The sequence below is a fragment of the Phyllobates terribilis genome, unplaced genomic scaffold, assembly GCF_046119375.1.
Source record: "Phyllobates terribilis strain yellow unplaced genomic scaffold, ASM4611937v1 Scaffold_259__1_contigs__length_2703414, whole genome shotgun sequence".
Classification (NCBI taxonomy): domain Eukaryota; kingdom Metazoa; phylum Chordata; class Amphibia; order Anura; family Dendrobatidae; genus Phyllobates; species Phyllobates terribilis.
Genome location: NW_027363019.1, coordinates 507783 through 532551, shown reverse-complemented (window position 1 = coordinate 532551; position 24769 = coordinate 507783).

Here is a 24769-nt window from a genome sequence, read left to right as displayed (position 1 = left end):
AGGCAACAAAGTTATGTAAACATAACCCCCCCATGTGCATCTCTCACCCCCCCATGTGCAGCTCACCCCCGTGCATCTCTCATCCCCTCCGTGCATCTCTCATCCCCCCCGTGCATCTCTCATCCACCCCCCGTGCATCTCTCATCCACCCTCCGTGCATCTCTCATCCCCCCCGTGCATCTCTCATCCACCCCCCGTGCATCTCTCATCCCCCCCGTGCATCTCTCATCCCCCCGTGCATCTCTCACCCCCCCGTGCATCTCTCATCCACCCCCCGTGCATCTCTCATCCCCCCGTGCATCTCTCACCCCCCCCGTGCATCTCTCATCTCTCCCCTCCCTCCCATGTGCATCTCTCATCTCTCCCCTCCCCCATGTGCATCTCTCATCTCTCCCCTCCCCCCATGTGCATCTCTCATCTCTCCCCTCCCCCCATGTGCATCTCTCATCTCTCCCCTCCCCCCATGTGCATCTCTCATCTCTCCCCTCCCCCCATGTGGATCTCTCACCTCTCCCCTCCCCCATGTGCATCTCTCATCTCTCCCCTCCCCCCCATGTGGATCTCTCATCTCTCCCCTCCCCCATGTGCATCTCTCATCTCTCCCCTCCCCCCCATGTGGATCTCTCATCTCTCCCCTCCCCCATGTGCATCTCTCATCTCTCCCCTCCCCCCATGTGCATCTCCCATTCCCCCCACTCCTAGTTAATTGTATTTAAAAAAAAATAAAACTTGTTATACTTACCCCCATGCGATCCCTGCAGAATCCTGGCGCTCGTCCAAATCGCTGACACCAGGTTCTCCTGACTTCCGGCCATGTGACGGCGCCGTCACATGACCGGAAGTCAGGGGAATCATGAAGGTGCTGCCGCAGCAGCGCAGCGCTAAGATGTCCCGGACCCGGCGCTTAGCATGCGGCCGGGGGCCCCATGAGGAGAGAGACGCACAAGAGGGGGGCTCCGAGGGGGCTCCTACCGGCCGGGCCCCATACTGGAGTCAGGGCAGTCATGCCCTGATGGCGGCCCTGCTGGAGGCTGGAGGGGCCCCCTCTCCCCGCGGACCGGCTGAAAAACCCCAACGGCCCGGTCCTGGTCCGCGGACCGGCGGTTGGGGACCTCTGCCCTATGGGACTGTAGGGAATAGTCGGGGCTGTAATCTGACAGTCTTATAGACAATGAATAAAGTTGTGGTCTAGCATGTACACCTCCACTCCATTCACTACAGGGTTATGCAGAGCCTGGTTCCTGGGATCTAGGGACCCATTGTCTGGATTGCTAAGGGGGCCAGTGGTTGGACCCCAAACGATTAGTAAGTTTTATTATTGATATGGGACAACTTAGAATTTTGGGAAAAACCCTTTAGTTTTGTAAGAGTCAAGGCTGTATGTATATATATATATATATGGATTAGAATGTATATAAGTGGATTACATGAAGTGATAACATTCTATAATATATATATATACACAGTATAGACACATATATATATATAATTAAATCCTCTTATATTTAGTGAAATACTTTTCCACAATTAGACGTCAGAAGCAGAAGCCGTTGTATCATTTCAGTTTCTATTGTTCTTCTCTTTATGACTCTTTACATTCTTATCGGCATATATGTATCAGTACATTACAGCTGGAGATGATTTATTGCCGTTCATGTGATACAAATTAGGCAATGTCTGGAATCCCACTAATGGTTGGACTAGGACGGCCATTATATTAGTGGTCTGCAGGTTCTGAGCCTATAACTCAGATACAACCAGGGGGGAGTACGGGATTTCCAGGAGGGCCGCAGGCAGAACACTTGTATTTCTTATAATATATGATAAACTGTTCTCCGCTGTTTCAGCGCAGTAATAGCCGGGTATTATAGAAAGCCGACTGCTGACTAGTACAGGTCCCAGGGGGGTAGGGGGTGGGGCTTGGGGGCGTGGCCATCAGGACCAGGGGCCCACTGGGGGTTTTCCCGATCCTCCGGTGAGCCAGTCCGCCCCTGCTTCTGTCTCACCTACCACAAAATGATATAGCAGGAAGACATGTCCTCCCAATAGTGAAGCTCTGTGGAAAGCTTCTCTTATACTTACAGAATAAAGCCTTTTTTACCTAGCCTACTAGAACTCCTGTTTTGCAATGAGGGTCAAATACCCTAAGATATGTGTTATTTCATCAAATCATGGAGTGTAAGTATAAAATTATGTCATATTAAGATTCAATTGATTCTTTAATAAGTTATTTCTAGAGTACCTCTGTTTAATATATTCATGAATTTATTTAATTTCTATTTATACTTCTTAATTCTATTAGTTTTATTACAATTTTTGAATGAGATTCCTATGACTGAAATAGTGGCGGAATTTTTTTTTTGTTAAATAATATTATTTATTGATTTTAACATATAACATAAGTATGTAAATGTACATTCCAATGCATTATTCTTAGCTTAAGTATTCATCATTTCAGTTTTGATTATCACCTTACTAATTGTATGGTCTAAGTACAAAGTAAACATTGAAGAAAAAAAACAAAACCCCTCCCCATTGCCGTCCCTCTTCCCCAACATGCAGGAAACACTTGTATATTTCTTGTGTGCACCTCTCCTTTCTTTTCGTCTTCTTCTTAGTCCCTTAAACATTATTGAATATTTAGTCTGTATCCATATTTTATACTACGTCTTAACCTGTTTCCCTTCCACCTTTTCCATCAACATTCAGATCAACTATTTTCCACTTCCCCAATGTTCCACCCAAGTCTTCCAGTATGGACCAACTGGTCTGTTCAAAGGGTTTCATAATTCCCTGAAGTTCTTGGTTTGTGTAATGTCTAAGTAAGAAGCTTTTCCATTTCATTATGAGCGATTTTATACTCTTTTCCTTGTTACGCTCGGCTTCCAACCATTCTAAGTGAAACAAAGTTTTCATTTGTCCCATTATAACTTTCCGATTTGGAATGGAATCGCTCAACCAATCCTTTAATAGGCTTCTTTTGGCTATCGTACAAATTAAGTGGAACATTGGAGTTAATGTGTCCTTTCCTTTTTGTTGTGGGGCTTCTTCTCCTTTCCAGTAATGGAAGAGGAACGGTAATGGGTGCAATGATATGTTCCCAATATCTATATTTTCCATCATATGTTTTATATGTGAAGCCCAGCTGTGCTTGGCATCACAGACCCAGAAGGGTGTATTTAAGGATTCCTCCACAAGAGGCCCCCATAACCATTCACACATCTCCACCTTCCACCTCAGACCACCAGAGGGAGCTCCTTAGGGAGATATATAAGGGAAGGTGGGGCCAGGCAGCCGTTAGTCTAGTCTAGACTGGAACTGACAGAGAGCAAACCTGTTGAGAGAGTTCCTGCAGTAAAGAAGCCTGAGAGAGGTCAGTCTGCAGTGGAGCTTATCCAGATCAAGACTCGGTGTAGCTCAGTGAGGTGAGCTGTAGGTGTGCCGGCGCCAAAAGATCGGTGAAACGCGGCACGCTGCCGTTTGTGTGAGTAGCCTATTGAGGGCTCGAGTAGGCCGAAGGCGAAGGAGTAGAGAGTTAGTACATAGGGGGCAGAGGAGCTTAACTAGCTCACCCCAGAAGGAGAATCAGTTACCGGACACCGGGTCCGAAGCTTGCTGGGATCTCCACGACCCAGCAAGAGAAACCGGAATCCCTGGAGAACTACAGGTCCCAGGATCGCTAAAGTGCTGATACGTACCAGAGCCAGGAGACACATAGGCCCCGTAAGTCGGGAGCGTGCAATCCAAGAGAAGGCTCTACCACAAGGTCAGCCAGCGCAGGACAGAGACAAAGTTAGGCCTAGCTCCAGGCAGGTCAGAAACTTACTACGCAGAAGCCAGAACCAGGAGGCCCAAAACCTGCTCATTGGGGAGGATCCAGACATACACCCTTCACCCTACAGTGCTCCGGGGAGTGCCTGAAATTCCACCAGTAAAAGGTACTGAAGTGACTATTGTGTCCGTCCCTGTACTTGCTCTGGCCCGGCGGAGTCTCTTTGTCCTTCATCCCCGTACCTATACTGCCCTGAGGCCCAGCTCTACCTGTGGAGAGCAATACCATCAAGCTGCCCTATCATCAGCCTCAGTGGACTGCGCAGCGCTGGTGATCCTCACCAGAAACAGCAGGTGGCGTCACAAACTATTTCTTTTACTAAATCAACCCCTATTTTAGGAGAGACCCCAGGGTACGAGCCCGGGAGCCGACCACCGCGACATCCCTGAAGGTCAGGCTAAAGGCCCGGGTACCGAGTTATCCCCCATCTTCCTCTGGGTGCTACATATATCTTCCCAGAATTCCTGTACTTTAGGGCATCCCCAGAGTCCATGTAACAGATCAGATTTTCCGAGTTTGCATTTTGGACAATGTACCAGACGATCCCTCATTGTTCTAGATACTGGTATGTTGAAGGCCAGTACAGCTCTGTGCAAAATCCTAAATTGTGTGTCTCTCCAAACCTCACTTAAGATGTTTTTCCGTACTGCCTGCCAACCCGCCAGCATTTTTTTCCCGATTTCCTCACCCTCTATTTGTTTGGCCCAGGATCTGAATGTTTTCTCTATGTCTATTTTTCCAAGGATGCCTTTCAGATTTCTGTATATTGCGTATATATTGTGTGGCACCCCAGGGGTCTGGTTGCCACAGTGATAGAGATATTACGTCTGAGAGCAGGTGGGAGGTCTCTTGGTCAGGGATCCTATGCATGCCAGAAGTAGAGACAGAGAAGAGAAGCAGCTATGGGAAGAAACAACAGGAGCTCTGTGGGAGCAGTGTTACAAGGAGTCAGGGGCTGGCAGCTACAGAGCTCGCCCTGACTGAGAAGATTTCTTACCGGACCCGGAGTCCGAGGCTGTGGGGACTAACTCCTACCCAGCAGCAGAATCCGTCAGGCAGGGGATTTCAGGTCCTCTGGCCAAGAAACCCGAAGGCACGGTCACACGCATGGGACCAGCACCGCCGTCATGGAGCGGAAGCTACTAGAAGGCCCCGAGTCACCGGCCATACGGGTGAGCACCACACGGTACACTCAGGGACGTGGGCTACTTATACCCGCCTCTAGCAAGGTAGCCAGAAGAGTACAGTCAGTTTGGGAGGCCTACAACTCCGCCTGGCCAGGGGAGATCCCATCTGCTCAAGGACTGACCAGGCCCCGATCGCTAGCCAGTACTCCGGGAGGGTCTATCTTTGTCACCAGTAAAGACCCTGAATCACACCGCATCATCTCTGAGTGATTCCTGCTACCCCCATCATCCACGTCGGCTGCCCTGAGGCCATACCCCTCCCGTTGGGGGTTATACCATCTACGCTGCACTATCCTACCACCGGCCTCAGCGGTCTGCCCTGCAGCGGCAGCTCCATAGCTGCATTCAACGGGTGGCGTAGTCGTCCTACATCTACCGCTGATACAGCGCCGCTTAGTCTGACTCCCTGGGCACGGACCGGGTCACCGCCACGAGACTACAACCCTCAACAGATCCGGCTCCGGGTAAGCTCCCGCGTGCGCAACGCAGCGCAACACCGGCCCAGGGGCGCGTCAACTTTTGGCGTAGTCGGCAGGATGACGTGCCCGCAACCACCGGGTACTGCGTGCCTGAAAAAGACTGTTCAAACTTACCAGTGGTGAAGATTCCCGCCATCCGGCGCCATCTTCAGCCTTCTTCCCGCCATCGGTGAAGATTCCCGCCATCCGGCGCCATCTTCAGCCTTCTTCCCGCCATCGGTGGAGTTTTCCCGCCATCCGGCGCCATCTTCAGCCTTCTTCCCGCCATACGTGGAGTTTTCCCGCCATTGGACGCCATCTTGAGGACGCCGCGCGGGAAGAAGAGGGGCGTGGACTCCGAAAGCGCGCGAGAACTGAAGCCCCGCCTCACGTCCGGAAGTTGCGTAAGGTCCTGGAAGGAGCCCAGCAGACGCCGACGTCACAGGAGCGCGACGGAAGGTCCTCAACCCTGACGATCCACTGCGGAGCCGCGGCCTACGGAAGAGGATCATCGCAAGGTAGGCCACGGTCCACTAGGGGGGAGAAGGATGTCGGATACGGAGGAGAGCTTCACTGCCTCAACCCCCGCCAGCGCCAGCGCTGCTGCAGTCATGCCTTTCACCATGCCCTATATCCCGGGGGCAGCCTGGCTACCCCAGTACTCAGGGGAGTCACATACCCTGCATGACTTTAGAGAAAAGCTGGATAGCCTCTTCCAGGTGTACCCCCTCACAGAGGAGCAAAAAGTGAGCATCCTGGTGGCCCAATTAACCGGGGCAGCCCAAAGGGAGGTAAAGTCCTGGCCACCTGGGAGGAGGACTGTCGCAGAGATACTAACCCAGCTAACCGAGGAGGAGCTGCAGTACTACCAATACGAGGAAGGCCAAGAGGACCCGGACGGGTCTGAGGACTACCCTCAGGAGGGAGCACAAAGAGGACATAGCTACTGAAGGGAAGTAGCGTGAATAAAGAGCTGTAAATAGTTACCCGTAAGGGTACAAGGACTGCTGCTAATTAAAATATGGTCCCCGTTGGGATTAGTGAATTGTTCCCCATGTGCCCCTATCTTAAACCAGGCTGAGGACTGTGAGCAGCCATTCCTTATCCCCACTGACCGAGGACTGAGAGCGGCCATATCCTGTAAATAATTATGTGTTTCTAGTTATTTATAGGAGTCCTTGGTGGATTTACCGGGAATCCTTGTACATGGTTGGAGCGTAACCTAGGAATGGACTAAAGACTGTTAAGGACTCGGGGCAGGACAGACCCCTACCTGGTTACGACTCCCTGTTTTGGTGAAATGGACACCTTGCTTTTCTTCAAAACTGCACCCGGTTGCAGACACGCCGTAACCATCTTTATGTGTTTTTCTTATTGTATTATTATTGTTTATACCTTGTTATGTTTTTTCTAAAAAATATGTTTAGTCCCGGAGTACTAAATTTCACTAGGGGGGAATGTGGCACCCCAGGGGTCTGGTTGCCACAGTGATAGAGATATTACGTCTGAGAGCAGGTGGGAGGTCTCTTGGTCAGGGATCCTATGCATGCCAGAAGTAGAGACAGAGAAGAGAAGCAGCAATGGGAAGAAACAACAGGAGCTCTGTGGGAGCAGTGTTACAAGGAGTCAGGGGCTGGCAGCTGCAGAGCTCGCCCTGACTGAGAAGATTTCTTACCGGACCCGGAGTCCGAGGCTGTGGGGACTAACTCCTACCCAGCAGCAGAATCCGTCAGGCAGGGGATTTCAGGTCCTCTGGCCAAGAAACCCGAAGGCACGGTCACACGCATGGGACCAGCACCGCCGTCATGGAGCGGAAGCTACTAGAAGGCCCCGAGTCACCGGCCATACGGGTGAGCACCACACGGTACACTCAGGGACGTGGGCTACTTATACCCGCCTCTAGCAAGGTAGCCAGAAGAGTACTGTCAGTTTGGGAGGCCTACAACTCCGCCTGGCCAGGGGAGATCCCATCTGCTCAAGGACTGACCAGGCCCCGATCGCTAGCCAGTACTCCGGGAGGGTCTATCTTTGTCACCAGTAAAGACCCTGAATCACACCGCATCGTCTCTGAGTGATTCCTGCTACCCCCATCATCCACGTCGGCTGCCCTGAGGCCATACCCCTCCCGTTGGGGGTTATACCATCTACGCTGCACTATCCTACCACCGGCCTCAGCGGTCTGCCCTGCAGCGGCAGCTCCATAGCTGCATTCAACGGGTGGCGTAGTCGTCCTACATCTACCGCTGATACAGCGCCGCTTAGTCTGACTCCCTGGGCACGGACCGGGTCACCGCCACGAGACTACAACCCTCAACAGATCCGGCTCCGGGTAAGCTCACGCGTGCGCAACGCAGCGCAACACCGGCCCAGGGGCGTGTCAATTGCATGTACCTGTTCGGTCAAATAATAGATTATCCATTGCATTCCTTCTCGTCTCTTCACTCACATTTATCAAATGCATCATAATTGTCCCTTTTATTTGTCCGAATTGTTGGAATTGTTGTTCACTTAGCTTGAATTTTAATATTACCTCTTCCCTACTCAGCCACCTATTTTCTTCTTCATGTAGTAGATTAGCTATTTTATGGATCCTCCTCACCCTCCATTCCTGAAATAGTTTGTTCTCTGCTATTTGTTGGAACACAGGATTTCCCCATATGGGTAAATCTCTGGATATTCTCCATGATAATTTAAGTTTTCTCCTAAATTCCTTCCATGTAGCTATTGTATCCCGATACACTATTGAGTTTTTTATTTTTTTAGGCATTAGGCTTTGTGGCGTGTGTAATAAGGCGACTAAGTTCCACGGGTACGCATACGATTTTTCCAGGACCGTATCAGAGAACCCACTAGTGTCTTTAAACCAATCTACTATGTGACGGGAAATACACGCTAGATTATATCCTCTTATGTCTGGCAAGTTTACCCCTCCCTCTTCCCTGGAAGTCATCAGTGTATTCAGTTTTATACGAGGTCTTCGACCTCTCCATATAAATTTCCTAATAGCCGAGTATACTTTCTGCACATCTACATGTTTTAGGAGAACAGGAATGGTCTGCAGTGGATACATGAGTTTCGGAAAACTCATCATTTTTAAAAGGTGAATCCTGCCCAATAGACTCAAAGGCAAATTTTGCCACCGTTCTAATTCCTGTTGAATTTTGGAGATGACTGGAGGAAAGTTTGATATCGTCTGCGAAATACGAGGCCTTAAGCTTCATGCCCTCTATTGGTATCCCTTCATAAACTTCATGTTGTTCTAGGTATCGCGCAAGGGGTTCTAATTCCAGATCAAACATTAGCAGGGACAAAGGACATCCCTGACGTGTTCCCTTTTCAAGAGGGAAATTTGCCGATAAATGACCTGGGGTTTGAATTCTTGCTGCGGGGTTAGCATATAGGGCTTTTATAACATTTCTGAAGTTTCCCACAAGCCCAATTTTGTCCAAAACTTGACCTACCCAGCTCCACTTCACCTTATCAAAGGCCTTCTCTGCGTCTAGTGTAACCAGAGCCGGCTTACCTCGACTGTTTTCTTCTTTATTTATTGCATCTATGGCTAACAATGTACGTCTTACATTAGTAACTGCACTCCTACCTTTCACAAAGCCCACCTGTGCGGGTGTTACTAATGTTGGGAGTATCTCTGCTAATCTGTTTGCCATGAGTTTGGATATTATTTTAACATCTTGATTTATCAAGGATATAGGTCTATAAGATGCTGGGTCCTCCACACTTTTCCCTTCTTTTGGTATTAAGCTAATATGAGCCACATTAGTGCCCACCAACAGATCCCCCCCCCTGTAACAATTCGTTATACCATGCAGTCAAAGTAGGGGTTATTTGTTGGGACATGACCTTATAAAAATCGCCCGTGAACCCATCCGGCCCATGTGCTTTTCCAGCTGGCAATCCCCCAATGGTACTCTTCACTTCCCCCTCTGTAATGGGAGCATTTAGCATATTTAACTGTGGCTCTGAGACACAAGGTATGTTAATTTTTTTTAGAAAGTCCTCACCCCTACTTGTGCCCTTGGCCTCTTCTAAATATAAGTTAGCATAATACTCCCGCAGGGTTGAGTTTATTTCCCTAGGGTTATCCACCATTAAACCCTCTCTTGTCTTAAGCTTTAAGATATTACTCTTTCCCTTCTTGCCCTTTGCCAAGTTTGCTAATAGCTTTCCTGCTTTATCTCCAAATCTCCTCAACTCTATTTCCATTTGCGTCTTTCTAAATAATTCTTTTTTTTCCGCCCATATGTCAAAATCCCTTTTGGCCTCCCTCCATTCATCCCTATTTTTAGCTGTTTTTTGTTGTTGAAAGTGCAAGCATTTCTCCCTTAATTTCCTACTAAATTCCTCATATTTAGTGTTGGTTGGTTTTTGTAATGTATGCACATACGCTATTAGTTGCCCTCTCAGGACCGCCTTTCCTGCTTCCCAGTATGTTTGTGGTTTCAGACCATCCACCGAATTGTGGTAAGAATACTCCTCCCACCATTGCTGTAATATCACTTTAAATCGCTCGTCTCCAAGAAGAAACGATGGGAATCTCCATATGTAGTCCGTTCCCCTTGGATATTGCTGAATTAAATTTAGAGAGATTGGCGCATGATCCGAAATCACCATTTCCTCAATTTTTGACTTTTTGCATCTGTCTAGTAGCCCTCTACTCACCAATATATAGTCAATTCTAGACCAAGTTTGATGTGGGTGGGAAAAGTGTGTAAATTCTCGTTCATTGGGTGATTCCAACCTCCAAATATCCGACAAATCTGTGTCCTCTATGAACTCTGCCAATAGAGTTGATTTCGCACTAGCTTTCCCCCTCTTGTCCTCACGTGACTCAGTCGATCTTCCTCTATAGACTGTGTGTTGTTGTAATCTCCTCCTACTATCATGTTCTTTGTTGTGTTTTAAAACGTAGTTGTTCAAAAAAAGGTTTTTGCTCTGTGTTGGGCGCATATATATTGATTCCACCAATTTCTTCCTCATTTCTTTCTAGCTTTAGCATTATGTACCTTCCATCTGTATCCCGTTCTACCTGCGTTACTTTGTACGGTAGATTTTTGTGCAGCCATATTAGAACACCTGCCTTTCTTCCCACCCCCTCTGAACCATACACCTCTCCCACCCACAATTTTTTCATCCTAAACATATCTTCATTTCTCAAATGCGTTTCTGCAATAATGCAATATCTGCTTCTAGTTTCTTTACATGTCGCAGAACCATCATTCTTTTAGTCGGGGCTCTAAGCCCCTTTACACCCCATGATACAATAGGCATACTATGATATTTTCATTTTTGATTATATGTTGGCTGCTCACACCAAATAATCACAATTTTGCTCTGACTTACATTGTGTTCCTGCATGTCTCCCCTTTGAACAAAAAACAAGTTAACAACCAACAACAAACAATCACTCAATAGCATTTTTCTGTGACTTCCTTTTTCTGGCTTATTCCCCCACAAGCTCCTCCCCGGCAATATTTCTTTGGTTAAACCACCTCTAAGTTCTTTAAGTGGTCACCCCCTCAAGTGACTACAAATAGGAGAGTCCTTGGGTCGCCAGTCTCATTAAAGTGTCCTTCTCCCTGCTTCATCCCCTCCATAGTGTATTACTTATCTGCTTCAATATCCACTTCCTGGATTATCTTGTGATGTCTGGGTGTTCTTTGCCTTTGGGTCTGTGGGCTCATCCTCCAATTTTCGGATTCCTCTTCTCTCTCTGTACTTTGTTCTGCTTTTCTCCCCTGCTTCGGCGATGTTCCGACCTCTGTTTCATCTTGTCCGTTTTTCCTCAGCAGCTTCGATATGTACTCTTCTGCATCCTTCGGATTTTGAAGGCTTTTTGTTGAGCCATCTGTGAGCCTTACTTTCAATATGGCCGGGTACAGTAATTGGAACTGTATATGATTTTTAAATAGTCTGGAACAACAGTCACTGAACATTCTGCGCCGTTTATTAACCTCCACAGAATAGTCATTGAAAATGATAATTTTGTGTCCTTGAAAAGTTAACGGCTCTCTTCGACGTCTAAACGCTCGCAGAATGTTTTCCTTATCGTTAAAGTCCAAGTACTTGGCTATTGCTTGCCTTGGTCTCTGGTTTGTCTCTGGCGTATTGTTCAGTCTTTGAGGGCCTATTCGGTGCGCCCTTTCTACCGTCCTGTGAGAGGTTATTCCCAGAGCCTCTGGTAAATCATCTTCAAATATTCTCTGAAGTTGTCTGGGCTTGATAGTCTCCGGGAGTCCAACGACCCTTAAATTATTCCTACGTGATCTGTTTTCAAGATCTTCAATGCGATCTACCAAAATATGAACTTGCTTCTGCAGTAAACTGATGTCTTTATCAGCCTGTTCATTTATATCCTCCAGGCGCCCAATTCTGCCTTCTGCCTCCTCTATTCTCACTTCTTGTTGTGAGATGTCTTCTTTAAGACCCATCAGCGTCTGTTTCATTGCATTCTCAAGGGAAACTCTTATCTGTGGGGTGAGGTGTTCGATTACTGATTCAGTAAGTTCTTTGTAGTTTATACTGCTGAAGTCTGCCTGCATCTCTCCCATTAGCTGGCCAGACTCTCTCTGTCCTCTCCCATCTTCTCTCACCCCCATCTCCTGCTGGGAGTCTGTACACAATTCCTCCCCTCTTGGCTTCTGTGCTGGCGTCTGTGATAACGGCAAGGCACACTGAGAATCTTCATTGGTGTCCATTTTGGATATCTCCTGAATCTCCCGTCATACCACTCACCGGGGTTTTACTGCTGCGGAGGAGATAACGTTCCATCGGCTGGTTAATCTGCTTCTCACTGTTCTGTGCTTTTGATCCTATGTTTTCTTAACAGTTTTTACTGCTTTGAGGGGGTGAAATCTGCCGGGGCTGCGGAGCTATTTCTTCTTATCGCCTCTCAGCCAGGGCCTGACCCGGAAGTCAAAGTCGAGTTATATTTTATCGTCCACCGGTTTTCGCATGGATCCGGCAAAAATTCAGGAGGTACTGGATTGGAAGCGTCCTGAGGATTTAAAGGCGTTACAAAGGTTTTTGGGTTTCGCCAACTACTACCGCAAGTTCATCAAAAACTTTTCTGTAGTAGCCAAACTTCTGACGGATAGGACCAGGAAAGGGACAGACTATTCTAAATGGTCCAGTCCAGCCAGGGAGGCATTTAATACCCTAAAGGAGTGTTTTGCATCTGCGCCGATTCGCATATGGCCTGACGTCACTCAGCCATTCATTGTAGAAGTTGACGCGTCTGAAGTGGTGGTGGGGGCTGTTTTGTCGCAGGGTGCGTGTCCTGGTAAATGACGTCGCCCGCTGAGAGAAATTATGACATTGGTAACAGAGAACTGTTGGCAATCAAGTGGGCTTCTGAGGAGTGGCGTCATTTTTTGGAGGGGACATTTCATCCGGTTATGCTAATCACGGATCATAAGAATCTGGTATATCTAGTGTCTGCAAAACGTCTAACGCCCAGACAAGCAAGATGGGCGTTATTCTTTACCAGGTTTAACTTTTTTGTCACTGTCACGTAAAGGCTGGGGAACAAGGGCATTAAGGCGGATGCCTTATCTCGCTGTTTTCCTGGAGGTGGAGATAATTGTGAACCGGTTCCTATACTTCAAAAAGGGGTTGTGGTTGCATCTACAGGTGCTTCTCACAAAATTAGAATATCATCAAAAAGTAAATTTATTTCAGTTCTTCAATACAAAAAGTAAAACTCATATATTATATAGAGTCATTACAAACAGAGGGATCTATTTCAAGCGTTTATTTCTATTAATGTTGATGATTATGGCTTACAGCCAATGAAAACACAAAAGTCATTATCTCAATAAATTAAAATAATTAACAAAAAACACCTGCAAAGGTTTTCTAAGCGTATAAAATGTCCCTTAGTCTGTTTCAGTAGGCTCCACGATCATGGGGAAGACTGCTGACTTGACAGATGTCCAGAAGGCAGTCATTGACACACTCAAGGAGGGCAAGCCACAAAAAGTCATTGCTAAAGAAGCTGGCTGTTCAATGTTCATAGAGTGCTGTATCCAAGCATATTAATGGAAAGTTGAGTGGAAGGAAAAAGTGTGGTAGGAAAAGGTGCACAAGCAACCGGGATAACCGCAGCCTTGAAATGACTGTTAAGAAAAGGCCATTCAAAAATGTGGGGGAGATTCACAAGGAGTGGACTGCTGCTGGAGTCATTGCTTCAAGAGCCACCACACACAGAGGTATCCAGGACATGGGCTACAAGTGCCGCATTCCTTGTGTCATGCCACTCATGACCAATAGACTACGCCAGAAGCGTCTTACCTGGGCCAAGGAGAAAAAGACCTGGACTCATGCTCAGTGGTCCAACGTGTTGTTTTCAGATGAAAGTAAATTTTGCATTTTATTTGGAAATCAATGTCCCAGAGTCTGGAGGAAGAGTGGAGAGGCCAAAATCCAAGCTGCTGGAGGTCTAGTGTGAAGTCTCCACAATCAGTGATGGTTTGGGGAGCCATGTCATCTGTCGGTGTAGGTCCACTGTGTTTTATCAAGACCAAAGTCAGCGCCGCCGTCTACCAGGACATTTTACAGCCCTTCATGCTTCCCTCTGCCAACAAGCTTTTTGGAGATGGAAATTTCATTCTCCAGCAGGACTTGGCCCCTGTCCACACGGCCAAAAGTACCAATACCTGGTTTACACACAACAGTATCACTGTGCTTGATTGGCAGCAAACTCGCCTGACCTTAACTCCATAAAGAATCTATGGGGTATTATCAAGAGGAAGATGAGAGACACCAGAGCCAACAATACAGACGAGCTGAAGGCTGCTATCAAAGCCACCTGGGCTTCCATAACACCTCAGCAGGGCCATAGGCTGATCCCTCCATGCCACAGGATGATCGCCTCCATGCCACATTGCCGCATTGATGCACAAGGAGCCCGACCAAGTATTGAGGGCATTTGCTGAACAGACATTTCAGTAGGACAACATTTCGGATTTTAAAATCATTTTTCAAGCTGTTGTTATAAAGTATTCTAATTTACTGAGATAATGACTTTTGTGTTTTCATTGGCTGTAAGCCATAACCATCAACATTAACAGAAATAAACACGTGAAATTGATCACTCTGTGTGTAATGACTCTATATAATAGATCCCTCTGTGTGTAATGACTCTATATAATAGATCACTCTGCGTGTAATGACTCTATATAATAGATCCCTCTGTGTGTAATGACTCTATATAATAGATCCCTCTGTGTGTAATGACTCTATATAATAGATCACTCTGTGTGTAATGACTCTATATAATAGATCCCTCTGTGTGTAATGACTCTATATAATAGATCACTCTGTGTGTAATGACTCTATATAATAGATCACTCTGTGTGTAATGACTCTATATAATAGATCCCTCTGTGTGTAATGACTCTATATAATAGATCCCTCTGTGTGTAATGACTCTATATAATATATGAGTTTCACTTTTGTATTGAAGAACTGAAATAAATTACCAGATTTTTCGGACTATAAGACGCACTTTTTTCCACCAGAATTTTGGAGGAAAGTGGGGGGGTGCGTCTTATAGTCCGATATACATAAATACTGTTGCTGTGGGTGGTGGGGTATATAGGGGAAGCGACAGCGGCGGAGTAGTGAGGCACAGGAGGCAGCAGCCTGCAGCAGCCTACACTGTGCCCGCTACTAAAGAAAATGAATATTCAGGAGCAGTGAACATTCATTTTCCTTAATAGCCGGAACACTGTGCCTGTAGTGCGACTCCTGGTATGTATGGCCACCCTCATCCTGGTATGCTTGGCACCCCGTGATCCTCGCAGCACTTCACAGAAAAAAAATAAACAATTACACTCACCTCCTCTCTCCTCCAGCGCTGTGTCCCACTCTGTGCCGGAATAGTCACTGCTCCCCATGAGAGAATATTTTGTGTGCCTGGAGTTTTCTGTTTATCCCTGTCTGTGCTGCCCTGTTTGTCGGGTGGGTGCACAGTAGCGCCCCTCTTCCCTGAGTGGGGGAGAACAAGCGGAGGGCTAACTCAGGAGTTAGAGCGAGGGTGGAGGCCTCGGCATCCTCACCTTCAGAGGTATCCCGGGGAATAGGGTGAGCTAGGGCGCCCCCTAGTGTTAGGGTCAGGATAGGAGCCCCTGATCCCTAGTCACCTGACAGCTGTGTCGTGACATGGATCCTTTAACTAAGGCTCACATCGACAAAATGACACCAACCACGACTGATGGATCCTGTAACTAAGGCTCTGATCACATCTACAAGACGTCACCGGCCACGACCGATGGATCCTGTAACTAAGGCTCCGATCACATCTACAAGACGTCACCGACCACGACCGATGGATCCTGTAACTAAGGCTCCGATCACATCTACAAGACGTCACCAACCACGACCGATGGATCCTGTAACTAAAACTCCGATCACATCTACAAGACGTCACCAACCACGAGCGATGGATCCTGTAACTAAGGCTCCGATCACATCTACAAGACATCACCGACCACGAGCGATGGATCCTGTAACTAAGGCTCCGATCACATCTACAAGACGTCACCGACCACGACCGATGGATCCTGTAACTAAGGCTCCGATCACATCTACAAGACGTCACCGACCACGACCGATGGATCCTGTAACTAAGGCTCCGATCACATCTACAAGACGTCACCAACCACGACCGATGGATCCTGTAACTAAGGCTCCGATCACATCTACAAGACGTCACCGAACACGACCGATGGATCCTGTAACTAAGGCTCCGATCACATCTACAAGACGTCATCGATCACGACCGATGGATCCTGTAACTAAGGCTCCGATCACATCTACAAGACGTCACCGATCACGACCGATGGGCCTGTAACTAAGGCTCCGATCACATCTACAAGACGTCACCGATCACGACCGATGGATCCTGTAACGAAGACTCTGATCACATCTACTAGACATCATAAAATCACTAGTTTATAAAGGATTACACCTTGGAAGTGACATCATATGTAAAACAAAAAAACGACCTACCCAATAAAATTCTTTATGCATAAATCTCGTATAACATAATTAAAAAAATACATAAAACAAAACTATATATATTTTTTAGATTATTCACAGCTACATAGACATTATTGCATTAAATACAATTAATCAAAGCTATATTGATGAATCATATACTACTATACAGAAAGTTTTTTTCCTTAGAATATAATAGTGCATCAAATCTATTCTATTAGTTCTTTTTAAATTAATCCTCCTCTATTAGATAAAATTTCATATAATGCCATAAGTCCCCACAGTCCCTCTTCATATCTACTCAACTCTCCTCCTCCAAAACCAGCTTCTCCGCCATCACAGAAGATCAACTTTCCTCTCCAAGTAACATCTCACCACCTGTGAACTTGACCCAATCCCGTTCCACCTCATCCCAAACCTGCAGTCTTCATCCCAACCCTAACCCACCTCTTCAACCTGTCACTAGCAACTGGTGTCTTCCCCTCATGCTCCAAACATGCCTCGATCACACCCATCCTCAAAAATCCATCCCTTGACCCATCCTCTCTGTCTAGCTATCGCCCCATATCACTTCTCCACTATGCCTCAAAACTACTGGAACAACACGTCCATCTTGAGGTGTCCTCCCACCTCTCCTCCTGCTCCCTCTTTCACCGCCTCCAATCTGGCTTCCGACCGCACCATTCTTCTGAAACTGCCCTGACTAAAGCCACCAACGACCTACTGACCGCCAAATCCAAGCGACACTACTCTGCCCTTCTCTTTCTGGACCTGTCATCTGCCTTTGACACAGTAGACCATTCCCTCCTACCAGGGGTGGATTAAGAGTAGTCAGGGCCCCGGGCAGTTTAGAAGGCGTGGGCCCCCCCCTGGGCACCTGATGTATCACGTGACATGTCACATGATCCCTTTTGATAGATCATGTGATAGGTCATGTGAGTAACACACAGATGCTTTGATCACATCTGTAGACGGAAAATTACGGAATTTTTTCCATTATGTACAGCACTATACATAACATAGCGCTATACAGAATAGAGCAGCGGTGGTTGATTATTTTTCCCAAGGGGCCACAAGAGAGACCATGACTGTTGTGGAAGCCGAACCAATAGGCTGAAATTAATTCTGCTCCATATTAATAATATTAATAAAATAATAAAAAATAATATTAATTGTATGACATAATATTGAGCAGTTTTAAGTATGCTGACATCCCCCTATATACTGTATGAGCCCCCATATAGCTTCCTAGATACAGTATGAGCCCCTACACAGCCGTATACATACATTTTGAGCCAACACACAGCCCCCTACACACAGTATGAGCCCCCGCACTGCCACCTACATACAGTATGAGCCCCCACATAGCCCTCTATATACAGTAAGAGCCCGCACATAGCTCCCTATATACAATAGGAGCCCGCACATAGCTCCCTTTATACAGTATGAGCCCCCACATAGCTCCCTATATACAGTAAGAGCCCGCACATAGTTCCCTATATACAATAGGAGCCCGCACATAGCTCCCTATATACAATAAGTGCCCGCACATAGCTCCCTTTATACAGTATGAGCTCCCACATAGCTCCCTATATACAGTAAGAGCCCATACATAGCTCCCTATATACAGTAAGAGCCCACACATAGCTCCCTATATACAGTAAGTGCCCGCACATAGCTCCCTTTATACAGTATGAGCCCCCACATAGCTCCCTATATACTGTAAGAGCCCATACATAGCTCCCTATATACAGTAAGAGCCCGCACATAGCTCCCTATATACAATAAGAGCCTGCACATAGCTCCCTATATACAATAAGTGCCCGCACATAGCTCCCTATATACAGTAAGAGCCCGTACATAGCTCCCTATATACAGTAAGAGCCCGCACATAGCTCCCTATATACAGTAAGTGCCCGCACATAGCTCCCTTTATACAGTATGAGCCCCCACAAAGCTCCCTATATACAGTGAGAACCCATACATAGCTCCCTTTATACAGTATGAGCCCCCACATAGCTCCCTATATAAAGTAAGAGCCCATACATAGCTCCCTATATACAATAAGTGCCCGCACATAGCTCCCTATATACAATAAGTGCCCGCACATAGCTCCCTATATACAATAAGTGCCCGCACATAGCCCCCTATATACAATAAGTGCCCGCACATAGCTCCCTATATACAATAAGTGCCCGCACATAGCTCCCTATATACAATAAGTGCCCGCACATAGCTCCCTTTATACAGTATGAGCCCCCACATAGCTCCCTATATACAGTATGAGCCCGTACATAGCTCCCTATATACAGTAAGAGCCCGTACATAGCTCCCTATATACAGTAAGAGCCCGCACATAGCTCCCTATATACAGTAAGTGCCCGCACATAGCTCCCTTTATACAGTATGAGCCCCCACATAGCTCCCTATATACAGTGAGAGCCCATACATAGCTCCCTTTATACAGTATGAGCCCCCACATAGCTCCCTATATACAGTAAGAGCCCATACATAGCTCCCTATATACAATAAGTGCCCGCACATAGCTCCCTATATACAATAAGTGCCCGCACATAGCCCCCTATATACAATAAGTGCCCGCACATAGCTCCCTATATACAATAAGTGCCCGCACATAGCTCCCTTTATACAGTATGAGCCCCCACATAGCTCCCTATATACAGTATGAGCCCGTACATAGCTCCCTATATACAGTAAGAGCCCGTACATAGCTCCCTATATACAGTAAGAGCCCGCACATAGCTCCCTATATACAGTAAGAGCCCGCACATAGCTCCCTATATACAGTAAGAGCCCATACATAGCTCCCTATATACAGTAAGAGCCCGCACATAGCTCCCTTTATACAGTATGAGCCCCCACATAGCTCCCTATATACAGTAAGAGCCCATACATAGCTCCCTATATACAGTAAGAGCCCACACATAGCTCCCTATATACAATAAGTGCCCGCACATAGCTCCCTTTATACAGTATGAGCCCCCACATAGCTCCCTATATACAGTAAGAGCCCATACATAGCTCCCTATATACAGCAAGAGCCCGCACATAGCTCCCTATATACAATAAGTGCCCACACATAGCTCCCTATATACAATAAGTGCCCGCACATAGCTCCCTATATACAATAAGTGCCCGCACATAGCTCCCTATATACAATAAGTGCCCGCACATAGCTCCCTATATACAGTATGAGCCCCCACATAACTCCCTATATACAGTATGAGCCCGCACATAGCTCCCTATATACAGTATGAGCCCGTACATAGCTCCCTACTCTGATCGACTGTCAGTTCCACAGCCAGCTCAGAGAATGGTCGAATGCAAAATGCAGCTGCCTGGGAGAAACCTCTGACCATCGCATGAGGTGGCCCGAAGGCGCCCCCCCTGACGAATGTACCCAGGTCACGTGCCCCCCCCCGATTCCCCTAGGTATGGCCCTGTACAGTCTATATGACAATACATGACTGGTATCTATAGTACAATCAGGGAAGTTTCCTTCTGTCAGAAGCCTCTATAGACTGCGCCAGTGCAATACCTGCACAGTCCGGCCGCAGACAGAAAGACGCATCCACATCCCAGACAGGGAAGAGGAGTGCGGAGCCAGAGATCGCGGTATGCATAAGCACTGAGCGCATACCGCGATCTCCAGCACCATAAACACATACTTGTTCGGTCCGGTCATCTCTGGAGAGGCCGGGGGAAGAGTGTGGCGCCAAAATCGGCGCCTGCACATAGCGCGATTTTTGGCGGCATTTTAGTGAAGACAAATATGCACAGTGTCTTCAACAAAATGGACAGCGTGGCATGCGCATGCGCATAGTCTGGCGGCATTTGGTTGAATACACTCTGCACAATTGTATTCATTAAAATGAAAACGGATATCGCGCTATGCGTGGGCGCCGATTCCGGTGCAATTGTTAGTGAAATAGCGCAGGCGATGCGCTGCAGTGGAGAGGTGGAAAAGGAAGTAGGAGTCTTTTTTTTTTTTTTCATTTATTTATGGATGGGGGAGTACATATCAGGATGGGTGACTAGGATGGGGGAGCATATACCAGGATGGGGGGGGAGCATGGACCAGAATGGGGGAGCATATACCAGGATGAGGAAGCATACACTAGAATGGAGGAGTATATACCAGGATGGGGGAGCAGGCTTGGGGAGCATATACCAGGATGGGGAACCAGGATAAGGGGGGGCCATGGACCAGGATGGGGTAGTATATACCAGGATAAAGGAGTATATACCAGGATGGGGAGGGGGGCATAGACCAGGATGGGGTAGTATACACTGTGTTCCAAATTATTATGCAAATAATATTTTCTCAGATTTTCCCAAATTACCTATATGGATTGCAGTCATTGTAATTTTCCAGTCAAATAACTATTAGAGTACAATTGAAAGGTTTTTGTACAAACTGCCTATGAGAACAGTATATTTTTAAAAAATAAAAAACTCAAACTGCACTCAAAATGCATGTTCCAAATTATTATGCACAGCAGAGTTTTCAACCTTTTCATTTTAATAAAAAGCAAAAAAATGGTCATTTTTGAAATTATAAGCATTAGCAGGTTATTACAAACTGAAATCAAACAGTTTTCAGCTCAAAACTTTATTCTAGGTGATGTTACATTTGCACATAGGACCCCTTGTTCGAAAGGAGCTTCTGAACTCTCTCGTCCATTGAATTTGTCAGGTTTTGGATGGTTTCTGCTTTAATTGTTTTGCATGAGGACAGAATACCCTCCCAGAGCTGTTGCTTAGATGTGAACTGCCTCCCGCCATCATAGACACTCCTTTTGATGATGCTCCAGAGGTTCTCAATGGGGTTGAGGTCAGGGGAGCATGGGTGCCACACCATAAGTTTGTTCCCTTTTATGCCCATAGCAGCCAGAGATGCAGATGTGTTATGTGCAGCATGAGACGGGGCATTGTCTCCCTGATGCGGCCGGTTTCTAAGGCACAGTACGGTCCCCCGCTGCTGAAAACATTATGAGGGCAAATTGGCCATGGGCCCCCTGGAGGCCCGGGCCCCGGGTGGTAGCCCAGATTGCCCTTATTATAATCCACCTATGCCTCCTACTACAGACTCTCTCATCTCTTGGCATCACAAACTTGGCCCTATCTTGTATCTCCTTATACCTAACAGACTGGACATTCAGCATCTCCCACTCCCACACCACCTCCTCACCTCGCCCCCTATCTGTCAGTGTTCCCCAAGGCTCAGTTCTAAGACCCTTGCTCTTTTCCATCTACACCTTCAGCCTGGGACAGCTCATAAAGTCTCACGGCTTTCAGTATCACCTCTATGCCGATGACACACAGATCTACCTCTCTGGACCTGATATCACCTACTTACTAACCAGAATCCCCCAATGTGTGTCTGCTATTTCATCTTTCTTCTCTAGATTTCTAAAACTTAATATGGATAAAACTGAATTCATCATCTTTCCACCATCTCACTCAACCCCCCATCTATCAAAGTCAATGGCTGCCCACTCTCCCCAGTCCCGCAAGCTCGCTGCCTCGGGGTAACCCTTGACTCTGATCTCTCCTTCAAACCTCTTATCCAAGCCCTTTCCACTTCCTGCTGACTCCAGCTCAAAAATATTTCCCAGATCCGCACATTCCTGAACCACGAATCTGCAAAAACACAAGTGCATGCCCTCATCATCTCCCGCCTCGACTACTGCAACCTCCTGCTCTGTAGCCTCCCTTCTGCCACTCTAATCTATCCTAAACTCTGCTGCCCGACTAATCCACCTGTCCCCCCACTATTCCCCAGCCTCTCCTCTCTGTCAATCCTTTCACTGGATCCCCATTGCCCAGAGACTCCAGTTCAAAACCCTAACCATGGCATAAAAAGCCATCCACAACCTGTCTCCTCCATACATCTGTGACCTAGTCTCCCGGTACAAACCTGCACGCAACCTCTGATCCTCACAAGATCTCATTCTCTACTCCCCTCTTATGTCCTCTTCCCACAATCGCATCGTGGAAATCTTCAAAAGGAGCCTGAAGACCTACCTGTTCCGAAAAGACTACAACCTGCAGTAACCCTTGCTCCACCACACTGCTGCACGATCAGCTCTACCCTCACCTACTGTATCCTCACCCATCCCTTGTAGACTGTGAGCCCTCGCGTGCAGGGTCCTCTCTCCTCCTGTACCAGTCGCTGACTTGTTTTTTTTCCAATTATTGTACTTGTTGTTTGCTATGTATACCCCTTTTAAACATGTAAATTAATGGTGCTATAATAATAAATAATAATAATGCGACTTATCTAATCTAATGTAATTTAATATAAACTAGTGATTGTATGATGACTGCATTGTTGAAAAAAGCCTGGGACAGGCTGAAACATCCTTTGGAATTGGCAATGAAATAAAAGAGCAATTATTCACTGAACACGTGAGTGCTGGGAATTACTTCCTTTCTGCATATTCTACTCCACGTGCACCACCACCACCGATCCACCATCCCTGTATTCATATTGGGATACGAGCACACATTTTTCACCATTGCTGCAACAAGCCGGATTTTCAATTAGGAAGAAGCCGCTAGAATTATGGTGCAATCCACAATATCAACAGATTTCCTGAAAATCCCAACAAGTGAGTTCAAAAGACGGGACTTTGAGAGGGGAAACTAAGAGGTTGATTTCATATGAGTTGCATGCTGAAACACTTGTAGAATATTATCGAGAAAAGAAAATACAGCAGGACTTAAGGGTTTAACCTACGCTCGACGCTGTTTTCAGAAGATAATATATTCTGCGATGATTTTGAGCAAGTGCTTAATAAATGCTCTATGGATTTGATGTTACTAACTATTGACAGATTGCATAAAGCCATCGCTGACCTTAAAGTTCAGAGTGCTAATATTGAAGAGCAATTAACCTCCTGTTTGAAATCTGATGAACTTTCCATTATGAAGGAATCTTTGAATTCTGTTCTGGATATTCATTGAAAGGATTTACAAGAGAGAAAAAGAAGGAAATTTACTCGTGACACTGAAGACTATCTAAATAATAAAGTTTATAGATGGCGAGAGCAAACTTTCAATAGGATTAGAAATCCCAGACAATGTTTTAGGAATGATTTTTATTCATCTGAATCTAGCAGCGAGTTCTCAGGATCCTGGAGGAATCCACGTCCTTTTTCCGCGAGAACAAAGAAGCAGAACATCACAAGAAGAGGAGGAGAGCAGGTCGCCATCACCGACACAGCTACACCTGCGATGCAAACAAGATCTCGGGTAGAGAGGAGTCCCTTGTTATAAACATTTCATCAAAAACTTTTTTGCAATTCAGATGCAAGTATTGCAGAAAGGACTTTCATTTGGTGCTATGTCCAAACTTAATACATTTCAACTTGATTTGGACATTAAGTTTCTCCGTAATGTCAGATTAAAACGTATTTTTCAAATGTGATTACACCTGCGCGCACTTTACCTGTATTACAGGTGAAATGCTTTACTGCATCTGAACTGGGATTAATACAAAGAAGCTTTTTCTCTCCACCCAAAATTCACGTATGCAGATAGACAAAGTGGTCCTTATCCAAGAATGAATTTGGGTTTTAGAGAGAGACAAACATTGACTTCTTTAACGCATGACGATTCGATCGAAATTAAACCGGCAGCCAAGGGTGGTTCAGTGGTGGTAATGGATCGTTACAAATATAAAAAAAAGAAATCTTGTGACAATTGTCAGATCAGACGACCTATGTACCACTGAGCCATGATCCCTTGCCCAAAATTCAGAGGAAAATTTCCAACATGATTGATAAATATAAAATAAATATAAAAACCTGGGTATTATTGATGATAAATTAGCGGAGTTTTTGGTGAAGACAGATCCCCTTACACCTGTATTTTATAAACTGCCAAAGGTGCATACAACCTTAATTGATCCTCCGGCAAGGCCAATTGTGGCATCAACTAACTCGGTATTATCCCCGTTATCAATCATGTTGGAAAGGATCCTCCTCAATTAAATAAAAAAAAACAAAACAAAAGCATTTCTTCTGGATACTAAAGATTTTTTTGAAAAAAATTAAAATGATTGATGATAGTGGAGATGATACTATATTAGTTACCATTGATGCAGCTAATTTATACACTTCTAGAGAACATCACAAGGGACTTGAGGCGATCCATTGGATTTTGAATTGAAATGAATTTACACACTTCCAAATTGATTGCATTATCGTTTTTTTTACTCTAGTCCTCAATGAGAACTATTTTCTCTTTCA